We start from the raw sequence: 11,837 nt of genomic DNA, 5'->3' as shown, positions 1-11,837 counted from the left end.
GCCCCGGGGTCGCTGGAGCGGAAGCGGAACCTCGGAGCTATTTTTAAAAACAAAGTTAAGGTCACATTCTCAGCGCTTCCAAAAGCCGGGCCCTGGAACCCCGCCTCACCAGTGAGGAGCGGGTGCCCCGCCGGTGCCCTGCGTTCCACCAGCCGCACCTCCCGAGCGGCAGGGCATCCTCGGGCGGGCTCCGCCGGCACCCGCGGGGTTCCTGAGCCGCCGCTGCGGAGGTGGTCACCAGCAGCCCCCCTCCTCTGTGCTCCGGAGCCATTGCCTCCCGGCCTGGGGAGGTCCCCGTAAGCTCGCTCTCGGTACCGGCGGTTTCGAAGAGGCGTCCTTCAGCACTGTGATTGAGAACCCCAAGTTCCCGGGAATGACCTTTCAGGGGGTGATCTGTGGAACTTTGTTGTGTGGGGCTTGCTGGCCCAGAGGTCTTCCCCCAAATCCAGGGAGCAGTCGTTGCCGCTCAGGGCTGGGAGATGCGTTTCCGATCAAGTTCGTGCGTCTGAAACCGATGTTCTCTGAAAACGCCGGTGGCCACACCAATGGTGAGGCCTGAAGGAGGGTTGACAGCTGGAAAGGAGACTTGAATCCAGCTCAAGGTAACACCGCAGAGAGCCAACAAAGAGTTTTGTTTATCTTGTTTTCTGAGGTTTGCTTAATGCAATCGGGTCTGAGTTTTGCTTACTCAAGGAGTCTAGGATGAACAAATCGTTGGATCAAAAGCAATACATCTTTCATAATGGGCGCGAAAGGAAGACTGCTGCCCGTTTCATCTGATCTGGGCGGAGTGTGGCTTCGAGTAGGTCAAACATGTTGTCTTTGGATTTCGAACAAATAGGAGGAGGAAGTCCCTGCACACCTGTCCCCTGCGCTAGCCTGGATCCTCTGAGGACAGATCTGTTCTGCAAATAAGACTCGTCTGTATGAGAGAGTGGGTGCATGTGTCAAAATACGAGTAATTGTGTGTGGACAAGCATGTTTTATTGACCGATCCTGCACCACAAAAATGTAATTGCACACTCGGAGCTGGCACCCTGGTTTTGGATGTAGCCTCACCGAAGGCATGCCTGCCCGGCCTCCTTATTAAGGACACGGATGCGGGAGGCTGACTGCGTGAATTGAATTCCTGCCCTGTGACTTTGGGCAGGTTCCTGAACCTGCTCGTGCCTTGGCGTCTTCCTCTGGACACAAAGTGTTGTGAGTGCTACACAGCATGTGGGGTGTTTGGTCTTAATAAGTGGGGGCCCCTTGATTTTGTGGTAGAGGCAACCCCTCCCTTTCACAGGGTCTACGGATGCCTCCAGAGCTACACCATCTAAACACCTTTTCACACACCCCTTTGGGCCTGTTAGCCCCCTTCCTACCTGGGCTGTGTTTCCCAGAACAGTGATCTAATTCGGGGATCATGACATTCATTTGGCTTTCTGAATCAGAGGAACTGCTTTGAGTGGGAATCTACATTACGACCGGTGTAGCAATGGGCTCGGGGTCATGGGGTTAGATTCGCCTTTGAACCCGAGCCTCGCCGAAGTCTGTCGCACCGGCATCCCGAGAGCTGCCAGTTGCCTTTTTCTTTCATCCCACCACTAGTAAAATGGTTTTCCTGGTGCTTTTCCAAGAATGTCGCATGAAAAAAAAATGACGCGTATGTTTCTGCAAAGAAAGAGCCATTGTACATTACTGGGCTTGTAAAGAATGGTCTTAAAGGGCTTTTTTTTTGTGTGTGTGTGTGTGTGTGTGTGTTTTTTAATTGTAACATGCTTCCTGAAAAGTATTCAGATCATAAGTGTATAGCTTGATGAGTATCCATCACTCAGATCAAGAAATGACATGACCAGCATCCCAGAAATTCCCCCGGCACTCCCTTCCACAAATTGCTCCCTCCCTCCCCAGCAGGGTTGGGTTGTTGAGCAGTTTTTACACCTAGACTGTGGGGATGAACTTGATGATGAACGTGCTCTGTGCATCAGAGGGGAGAAGCAGCTGCTGGCTCACCTGAACCCAAGTGCACCTTGTCCTGATATGGAGTTAGGCGTCTTGGGGGAGGGGGGGAGCAGAGAGAGTTGGGGTTTAATAAAGCACATGTGAAAACAAGCCTTAGTTGCTGGTTTGTTAGTAGTTAAAGAGAAAAGAGTGAAAGAGAAAAGCCGAGACCCAAAAGGAAAGCTCCAAACCCACTGCCATTGAGTTGATCCTGACTCATAGCGACCCTATAGAACAGGATAAAACTGCCCCTGTAGGTTTCTTTACAGGGGTAGGAAGCCTCGTCTCTCTCCCTCAGAGCAGCTGGTAGTTTTGAACTGCTGACCTTGTGGTTAAAAGCCCAATACAAAACTGCTTTGCCACCAGGCTGTCTTATAAGTCCAGGACCGTTTTGGCGTTTTGGGTTGGCATGTGGTCCTGGCAAATAGCACCTTCTCCAGGAGATGGGAGGCAGTGGTTTCCAGGCGAGCTTGATTTGTGAGGAGCGGTGATTGTCTTTGCTTGCATGTGCAGGATGGGCAAAGGCTCTGTGCTTGCTGTGTGTGTATTGGCTAAGGGGCAGAAGAAGAAAAAATAACTAGGGCACGGAGAAGCCCTCAGAGAGGATGGGGGCTCAACTGATCTTGGCAGATTGGTAGATTCAGAAAAACAGAAGTGAGCATTCAGCTAAGAACAGCCTGAGTGCCCCCAAGGAAGTGGGGACGCCCAGGTGGACATAGGAACACAGGAAGTTGCCAGTTGAAATTTACCATTCTTTAGAGTGTTGCGGGTTGTCCTAGATGTGGCTGCAGAGGCTTTCGTGGGAGCTGGGTGGTGCGGAGGGTGGGAACCACTTGTCAGAAGGCCGCAGACCCAGGGCAGGGTTGGAATCCTGGGTCATCTCTTATGTTCTTGGCCCTAGAACATTACAGGCCTTTACTAGCTTCCAAGGGCATCGCTGAGTAAAACTATGAACGGGTCAGCACTAGGCTGCTAACCAAGAGGTCAGCACTTAGAATCCACCCAAAGACACTCACAGAAAATGCCTGGGGATCAGTCCTTCTGCGATTGAAAACCCTGTGGCACCCAGTTCTACCCTGACACACCACAGGGTTGCTGTGAGGTGCAGGTGGACCCAGTGACAGCTAACCCCAGTATTCGCCTCAGCACTCAGAGCCTACTCATGGTGGTGTAGCAAAATTCAATCACTTAGGACAAGTTGATCATTTAAAGCACTTCTCTCAGGACCCCGCACAGCACATTATTTAAACAACTGCCTTCAAGTGGATTGGGCTCATAGGAACCCCAAAGGGCGGAGTAGCACTACTCCCCAGGGTCCCAGTGGCTACAAAGCTTTAGGGAGCTGACTGCCTGTCTTACTGCCAAAGAACAGCTGGCAGATTTGCCCGGATGACCTCCTGTTGAGCGGGGCCAGTGCTGAATCCGCTTCACCACCAGGGCTTCCTACTCACTTCTTCGTAAAGATGAAAGTTAGCTGCTAATGATTACTTGCGGCGCCTCTGTGAACTCTGCAGCAGTTTCCAAGTTGAAGATAGTTCTCAAAGGTTTAAGTGTGGTGAACCGTGCGCACCACAACCTCTGCCAATACAGCTTCTATGGCTACAGCTCGGTGACATGGGTTATGGACTTTAAAATCATCTTACTGGGGACTTGTACAGCTTTTATCACAATCCATACATCCAGCCATTGAGTCAAGCACATTTATACATTTGTTGTCCTCGTCTTTTTCTTTTTTTTTAGCCATCGTCATTTTCAAACCATTTTCTTTCTACTTGAGCCCTTGGTATCAGCTCCTCATTTTTTTTTCTCTCCCCCACCCCCCCACCCTCCTTCCCCCCCTCCCTCATGAACCCTTGATAACTTATAAATTATTATTTTGTAATATCTTACCGATGTCTCCCTTCACCCACTTTTCTGTTTTCCGCCCCCCAGGGAGGGGGTTATATGTAGATCATTGTGATTGGTTCCCCCTTTCTCCCCAACCTTCCCCTTCCTCTCCTGGTATCGCTACTCTCAATATCGGTCCTGAGGGGAGTATCTGTCCTGGATTCCCTGTGTTTCCAGCTCTTATCTGTACCCATGTCCATGATCTGGTCTAGCTGGATTTATAAGGTAGAATTGGGGTCATGGTAGTGGGGGAGGGAGGGAAGCATTAAAGAGCTAGAGGAAAGTTGTATGTTTCAACGGTGCAATACTGCACCCTAACTGGCTTGTTTATTCCTTGTGGCCCTTAAGGGGATGTCCAATTGTCTACAGATGGGCTTTGGGTCTCCACTCCTCACTCCCCCTCATTCACATTGATATGATTTTTTGTTCTTAGTCTTTGATGCCTGATACCAGATCCCATGGTCATCTCATGATCATGCAGGCTTCCATGTGGACTTTGTTGCTTCTCAGCTAAATGGCCACTTGTTTTTCTTCAAGCCTTTAAGACCCCAGATGCTATATATTTTGATAGCTGGGCACCATCAGCTTTCTTCACCACATTTGCTTATGCACCCATTTTTGGCTACAGCGATCATGTCGGGAAGGTGAGCATCATGGAATGCCAGGTTATTAGAGCAAAGTGTTCTTGCATTGAGTAGAGGCCCAATGTCCGTCTACTACCTTAATGCTAAACCCATAAATAAATGTACATAGATCTATTTCCCTATCGTTATACTTTTTTTTTTTAGTAGCACCACTGTTGTCGTTACCCTTATCCCAAACATCCCACCGCCACAAACATAAACTGAACAGCAGCCTCAAACAAATACTTCCTCGTGGCCTGCCCCTCCCACTTCTGGTAGCCATGAATCATCATTGGTTTCTGTAGGTTTGCTTATTTCATATTGGTAAGATCATCCAGTATTTGTCCTTTGGCAACTGGTTCATTTCGCCCATCTGAATGTTTCTGAGGACCACCGTGGCATTGTCAGCATTTAATTTCCCTTTATGGCTCCCAATAGTGCACTGTACTTGTGGGCCACCTTTGTTTTCATCCATTCATCTTTCAGCAGACCTGCAGGTAGCTTCCCCCCTTAGGGCTATGTTGAAAAGTGCTGCAACCAATGAACTTTGGTGGACAGGTTCCTGCCTGCCTTCCAGGCCTCGGTTCTCCAGAACCAGACTCACTGTCATCAAGTCCACGCTGACTCATAGCCACCCCCTGGGGCTGAAACTGAGACTGAAACTGTTACCGGAGTAGAAAGCCCAGTCTCTCCCCATTGGGGCTGCTGGTGGTTTTGAACTGCTGACCATGCAGATCATAGCCCAACAAGTAACCACTATACCACCAGGACTCCTATGAGACATCACTTCTGGGGCAAGTTAAAATCTTTTAGTACTACCCTTCTCTGTTTCTTTAAATTCAGAGTTTGGCAAACTTTTTCTTCAAAGGTCATCTGGTAGCTATTTTTGGCTTTGTGTTCCATACAGTCTCTGTTACAACTACCCACTTCTCTTGTAAGTCAAAAGCAACCACAGATAATCCATGAACGTTTGGGTATGGCTGGGTTCAAATAAAACCATATTGACAAAGACAGTTCTCAGGTTGGGTTCAGCCCACAGGCTATAGTTTGCTGACCTGTTAGCCTCCTTGATGTAAAACCTTGTCGCACAAGCTTGTTTCATCCTTGGAGGAGAATGATAGCTTTGGACAAGTGTACACGGTGAATCCAAAAGTATTGCTACTGGAGTTTCAGCTCATCCATGCACAGGTTTATTCCAAACAAACCCCACTGAGAAATGTCTAATTAGAAACAGTTAGAAATGTCTCCACAATCAGCGGGTAAACAAGTTCTCGGTAATGCACTTGTCTTAGGCTCCTTAGGGTGCCTGCAGAGGTGGCTTCTGATGGGAGCCAGCTTCTAGTGGGCCAGCTAAAGGCACGGAGAGCAGCTCAGCAAGTGGTGGCCACTGTTTTTTCTGGATTCCACCAGATAACCTTGATAGATTTTCTCAAAGGGTACAGGGTAATCACGGGGACTTATTTGGAAGCAGTTTTAAGAAAATTGAAAGTTCCATTGATGAGAAAAAAGGCCCAGAAAGTTATGCCGAGGAATTTTTTTCCATTATGACAGTATACTTACTCAAGAGCTGTCCCGGGGGGATTTCACTGGGAACCCTTACCTCCGCTGTGCACCCTCCAGCCTGGAGCAGACACCTTTTTCCTCCCAGAACTTGAGGAAAGGAAGGGCCCCATTAAGAGGGACACAACGCGAGTCCCCTAAGGATGCCAAGACTGTCGTGTAAATGAAAGACTTCTTGGGGGAAGGATGAGAGCGAGCAGCACCACCTTCAAAAGTGTGCGGACCTGGATGGAGGGAATGGTGAGAAATAGCCTCACAGTTCGATGTTTATGTTCAAGAAAGATTTCTATCATCTTGTGACGATACTTTCCCCTCACCCTCATGTGTGCCTGCTTGTGTGCACAAAAGTCCTCAGCAGAGTGGACGAGGGGTCATTCTCATAGAGAAGTTCCTGTGCTCACTCTTCCAATTAGCTAGCCTTCTACACTAACTCTATTTCTTGCACATCATATCAGGCCTGTGGAATACATGCAGCCCCAAACCAAACCCACCGCCTTCACAGCCGCGCCGACTCCCAGCGGCCCCATGTGGGCTCCAAGGCTGCAAATCTGAGCAGCAAGGCACCTTGCTCCCTCTGAGCCGAGTGGCTGGCGGGTTCGACCACGTCACCCACTGTGCCACCAGAGCTCCTTGTGGAATGACTACAGGGACTCATAAAGCCCGTCAAGTACCCATGTACTTATTTTCCCAGAGCTGCTTATGACCGAGCCGCTCCTAGATGTGGGCGCTGTGCCAGGAGCTGGAGGGGAAGTGCCCGAGGCGGGGGAGGGCTCACCCTCTCGCAGCTGACGCACCAGTCTCAGCTCTTTCAGATATTCCAGGCCAAGACGGTGATAGTCAAAAATAAATAAATACATAAAAAGGTGACTTTGGATGGTGTTAAGTGTGACAAGAGACAGGCAGGATCGTGTGCTAAAGGCTGGGGAGTTTGCCTGGGAGGAGGCCAGCAGGGAAGTCTTCCTTAAGGGACCCACCTTGTATCAAGCAAGGAACACTACCCAGGTTCACAGTGAAAATCATCCCACAGCAGTCCCGTCGCACTCACTGCCGTGGAGTCCGGGCTGCCGCATAGCCACCCAAGAGGACAGGCTAGAACTGGCCCCATTGGAGTTTCCCAGACTGTACCTCTTTGGAGGACTAGAAAGCCCCATCTTTGGGCAGGAAGTAATTGTTTCTAAAAATGCTCAAATATCTCAGACATATATAGAATAAAGTAAGAGGCTTCTGTTCTCCCTCCCGCTGCCCCAACTCCTCTCCCTGGATGGTGCAAGACGTTAACACATTTGGATGCTGATGGAAGAGGCCAGGGGTTCAGGTTACCCAGAAGGGCCTTAGAAGAAAGGTCTGTCAATCTACTTCAGCAGTTTGCCATGGAAACCCCTTCGAGCTCAGTGTGACACGGGGAACCCACGGGATGGGGTCACCCTGAGTTGGGGTTGGCACGCTAGCAGCTGGTAAGTAGACTGCCTTATTATTTCCTGCTGCTGTCGTCGAATTGTCTTGAGTGGGTGACTTTTAACAAGCCACATGACTTTCCTCATGGGTAGAAGCCCAACTCCAGGGTGCTGGCTCCAGAGGAAGGGCTGCCGCCTCTGCTGGCTCTGGGCAAGGTCTTGGTCTCTTCAGCTTCTGTCCCTCGATGGGCTTCCTACCGCCTGGCATCTCCCCCCATCCCAGCTTCTCAATTTCCTGCTTAGTCTCTTCTGCAGCTCAAAATCAGCAGCCTTAAAACACATGCCACCTAACACGGCATCATTAATGTCACAAAGAAAACCCATTCCCAAATGGGATTATGGCCCAGGCATAGGGGTTCAGATTTACAACACAAATTTTGGGGAGACACAATTCAATCCACAACACAGGGTGAATGAATATTTTTTTTCGGCGGGAGGAAAATCACTTCTTTTTTTAAATCATTTTTTTGGGGTCTCTTATAGCTTTTATAACCATCCATACCTCAATTGTATCAATCACATTTGTTCATACGTTGCCGTCATTTAAAAAAAATCCATTTTATTGGGGGCTCTTACAGTTCTTATCACAATCCATACATCCATACATTGTGTCAAGCATATTTGTACATATGTTGCCATCATCATTTTCAAAACATTTTCTTTCTACTTGAGCCCTTGGTATCAACTCACTTCCCCCCCACCAACATGATCCCTTAATAATTTATAAATTATAGTTCTTTTCATGTCTTACACCACCACTGTCTCCCTTCACCCACTTTTCTGTTGTCTGTCCCCCTGGGAAGGGGTAATATATAGATCATTGTAATTGGTTCCCCCTTTCTCCCACCAACCTTTTCCCTTCCCCTCCTGGTAACACAACTCTCATTATTGGTCCTGAGGGGTTTATCTGTCTTGGATTTCCTGTGTTGCCAGCTCTTGTCTGTACCAGTATACATGCTCTGATCTAGCTGATTTGTAAGGTAGAATTGGGGGAGTCATGAAAGTAGGGGGGCAGCATTAAAGAACTAGAGGAAAGTTGTGTGTTTCATTGGTGCTGTACTGAACCCTGACTGTCTCTTCTCTTCCTTGTGACTCTTCTGTAAGGGATGTCCAGTTGTCTAAAATGGGCTTTGGGTGTCCACTCTGTACCCCCCTCATTCACATAGATATGATTTTTTGTTTTGGGTCTTTGATGCCTGATACCTGATCCCATCAACACCTCATGATCATGCAGGCTGGTGTGCTTCTTCCATGTGAGCTTTGTTGCTTCTCAGCTAGAGACCGCTTGTTTATCTGTAAGACCCCAGACGCTATATCTTTTGATAATCGGGCACCATCAGCTTTCTTCACCACACTTGCTTATGCATCCATTTGTCTTCAGCTGTTGTGTCAGGGAAGTTGAGCATCCAGAATGCCGGGTTATTAGAACAAAGTGTTCTTGCATTGTGGGAGTACTTGAGTAGAGGCCCAATGTCCATCTGCTGTCTTCATACTTAACAAATAAGTATATGTACATTGATCTATCTCCCTATCGTTGTATATAAATGTATTTACGTATGTTCATGCTTGTATGAAATGTCCTTTGGGTTAAATGAATTTTAATGAAGCGTCTTGGATGCCCTAGGCCCCTGGGCTGACCACCCACCCATCTATCCGGGCAGGCCCAGGTATAGAGAGGGTCTGCTTCTGACCCGGCACACTGTGTGCTGAGCAGGCATGTGAGTGAGCTGCAGTTGTTACACTTCCACCGCCTGGTGCTCTTGATCTCATTTTCCTACCGCTCTGCCAGTAAACTCAAAACTGCTGGAATGACTCGCTTCTGGACAGGGCCTGGCAGATAGATAGATGTGGGAATTACACTGACCATTTGGTTTCGATCAAGAATTCGTTCTCATTTTTTCCCCTCCCTCTCCTTCCCCCCTCCCTCACGAACCCTTGATAATTTATAAATTATTATTATTTTGTCATGTCTTACACTGATAAGAGTTGTACGAGCCCCCAATAAAATGATTTCAAAAAAGAAGAATTCGTTCTCTCTGGCATCACAGGAAAACTGGGAAGAGTTTTAAAGGTGCTGAGCAGAGTCACCAGTGCACAGATCTCTGGGAAGCGCTGTCTACACACATAGGCACAGACTGGCTGACATGCTAAGGATCCCAGTTCCTTCTCTTCACTGCTTCCCACCCTCCTGTGATCTACTATGGGCAGGGGAGGCAGCAGCTGGCTCTCTCCCACAGAACAGAGGCGGGCTAGTACAGTCCCCAGAGCAAACCTGGTGGCGCAGTGGTGAAGCCCTCGGCTGCTAGCCAAAAGGTTGGCAGTTAACCACCCCATCTGGTCCGAGGCAGAAAGATGTAGTGGTCTGCTTCTTGGAGATTGACGGCCTTGGAAACCCACGAGCCACTTCTGCTGTGTCCTAGGTGAGCTCTGTCTCTGTGAGCGGGGATCTACGCCATCCTAAGGGAGTTAGCGTGGTTTCTGGGTGATGTAATGGCTTGTAAACCTCTGAAGTGCTGCCACCTAGGAAAGGTCTCGGGGTCTGTTACCATGAAGAGAACCAGCCAGAAATGCCGTGTATTACAACCAGGGTCACCTTGAGGCAGAAGCAGCCTGACAGCAACGGGTGGGTTTGATCTTTTAGCCAGGCTTGGGAGAGGCCCGGCGGCCTGGCCAAGGCACCACGTGAGCGTGGCCCACAGCCAACTCCTGACCCCGTGCACAGCCCCACCCCGGCCCGAAGTAGAATCGAGTAGAGAAGTGGTAAGTGCTGGTGGAAAGCCCAGACTCTTCAACTTTCACATACGCTTCTCCTTTTGCTGCATGCTTCTCTGGCACCAGGTTTCCTCTGTTTGAAGCTTTGGTGACATTGTGGCCCTTGTCCCATCACAGCCCTTGTCCCTGGGCTTGGTCCAAGCACATCAACCTAGATAGGCCCCATTTGATGATTTGCAGTCAGGCAGAAAGCTCACCTGCACCTGGGGCTAGACAGAAACAGGTCGCCATCTGGCCGCATCTAGCTGCCTGTTCAAACGAGGTGGGCTACAGCCGACTTTGTGTTCACGGCCACTGTTAACGCTCCGGAGTTCCAGATGCAGCCGGTTCAGTTCCTGCCGTGCCCTCTCCAAACTCATCCAGCTGCAGCCCAGTGTCGAAGGCTAGTCCACATGTTGAAAAATCTGCCGTGACCCGAAAAGCTTGTTAGACATATTGGCCACCAGGTGGGCTTCATGACGGGGCCCTGCTTCCCTCTCGGGTTTGCATGCTCACTGCAGGCATCAGTCACCATCACGGCAAGGGCATGATGAGGCTGTAGCTGGCGCTCCCCCCCATCGGGCCTTTTTCTCTCTTGGGCTGAAAAACTTCTCTGGGTAGCCTCGCTGCTGATGGAGCCGGTTTCTCAGCTCTCTCTGGACCGCTGTGCTGCATCAATCCAGGGATGTGACCAGACTGGGCTCGGAGTTCTCCCCTGTGGAGTCTGCACCCAGCCAGCGGGCTGGGATGCTTTGTGTGAACTTTTATTCCCAACCTGCCCTCCTCCTCAGTGCGGCTCCATTTGAGGCAGGAGAGTAAGGGAGCAGTCCAACTAATTCTGACTCACTGTCCTCGGGTCGATGCCGGCTCGTCGTGACCCTATGGGACAGGGTAGCACTGCCCCTGTGGGTTTACAGAACTGCAACTGCTGACAGGAGTCGAAAGCTCGAACTGCTGACTTTGCAGATAGCCGCCCAATATGTAACCACTGGGCCCCCAGGAGCTGGCTAGGGGGGTCCATTTGGCTGGAGTTGGAAGTTTACTCATTGTCACCACCAGGACCCTGGGAGGGGCCCACTCTTGTCGGCCAGGCAGTTGGCCCTGCCACGTAGGCTTTCCTCCCCCATTGCATGTGTGTATTTGTAATTCATCATTTTCCACTGGGCTAGTGAGTATTTGCAAACATCACTGAAACAGTGAGGAAGAAAGTATCTGTTTCCGGTAATCCCACTGCTCTCTCTCCTCCAAAGAAAACTAGCAGAGTCTAAGAAGCTCGGTCATGGGTGAGAACCAGGAAGAGATTAATGCAGACAAAGTCCCCAAGTGGAATTTTAGTCAGTGGTCAACCATCTCTCCACGTTTCCTCCAAAGTTCTCTCTGCAGTGCTCGCAGACCCTGAGGGCAGAGTGTCCAAACATGCAGAGCAAGAGGAAGGAGGGCGGCCACACCAAAGCATCCGTCCGTCCATTTCTCCAGCAGACACACACTCCCTCAGTCAGAGTGGCTCCTGAACCCCACTTCAGTCTCAAGGGAAACAGGAGGTTCCAGAAGTTACTTGCCCGGAGTTACAAAGCTG

The 11,837-nt window shown here is 49.7% G+C and overlaps 1 protein-coding gene across 1 annotated transcript in view; it reads left to right on the top strand.

Moving 5' to 3' along the window:
* PLEKHM2 (pleckstrin homology and RUN domain containing M2) overlaps positions 1–11,837 on the top strand; it is a 42,534-nt gene that overhangs the window by 802 nt on the left and 29,895 nt on the right. The gene's annotated exons all lie outside the window — the stretch shown is intronic.

The sequence above is a fragment of the Echinops telfairi genome, unplaced genomic scaffold (genome assembly GCF_000313985.2).
Source record: "Echinops telfairi isolate 266 unplaced genomic scaffold, ASM31398v2 ScPeMD7_7457;HRSCAF=8495, whole genome shotgun sequence".
In the NCBI taxonomy this organism is placed as follows: Eukaryota; Metazoa; Chordata; class Mammalia; order Afrosoricida; family Tenrecidae; genus Echinops; species Echinops telfairi.
Note: the sequence above shows the minus strand (reverse complement) of the source record. Positions and strands in the feature narration are given on the sequence as shown.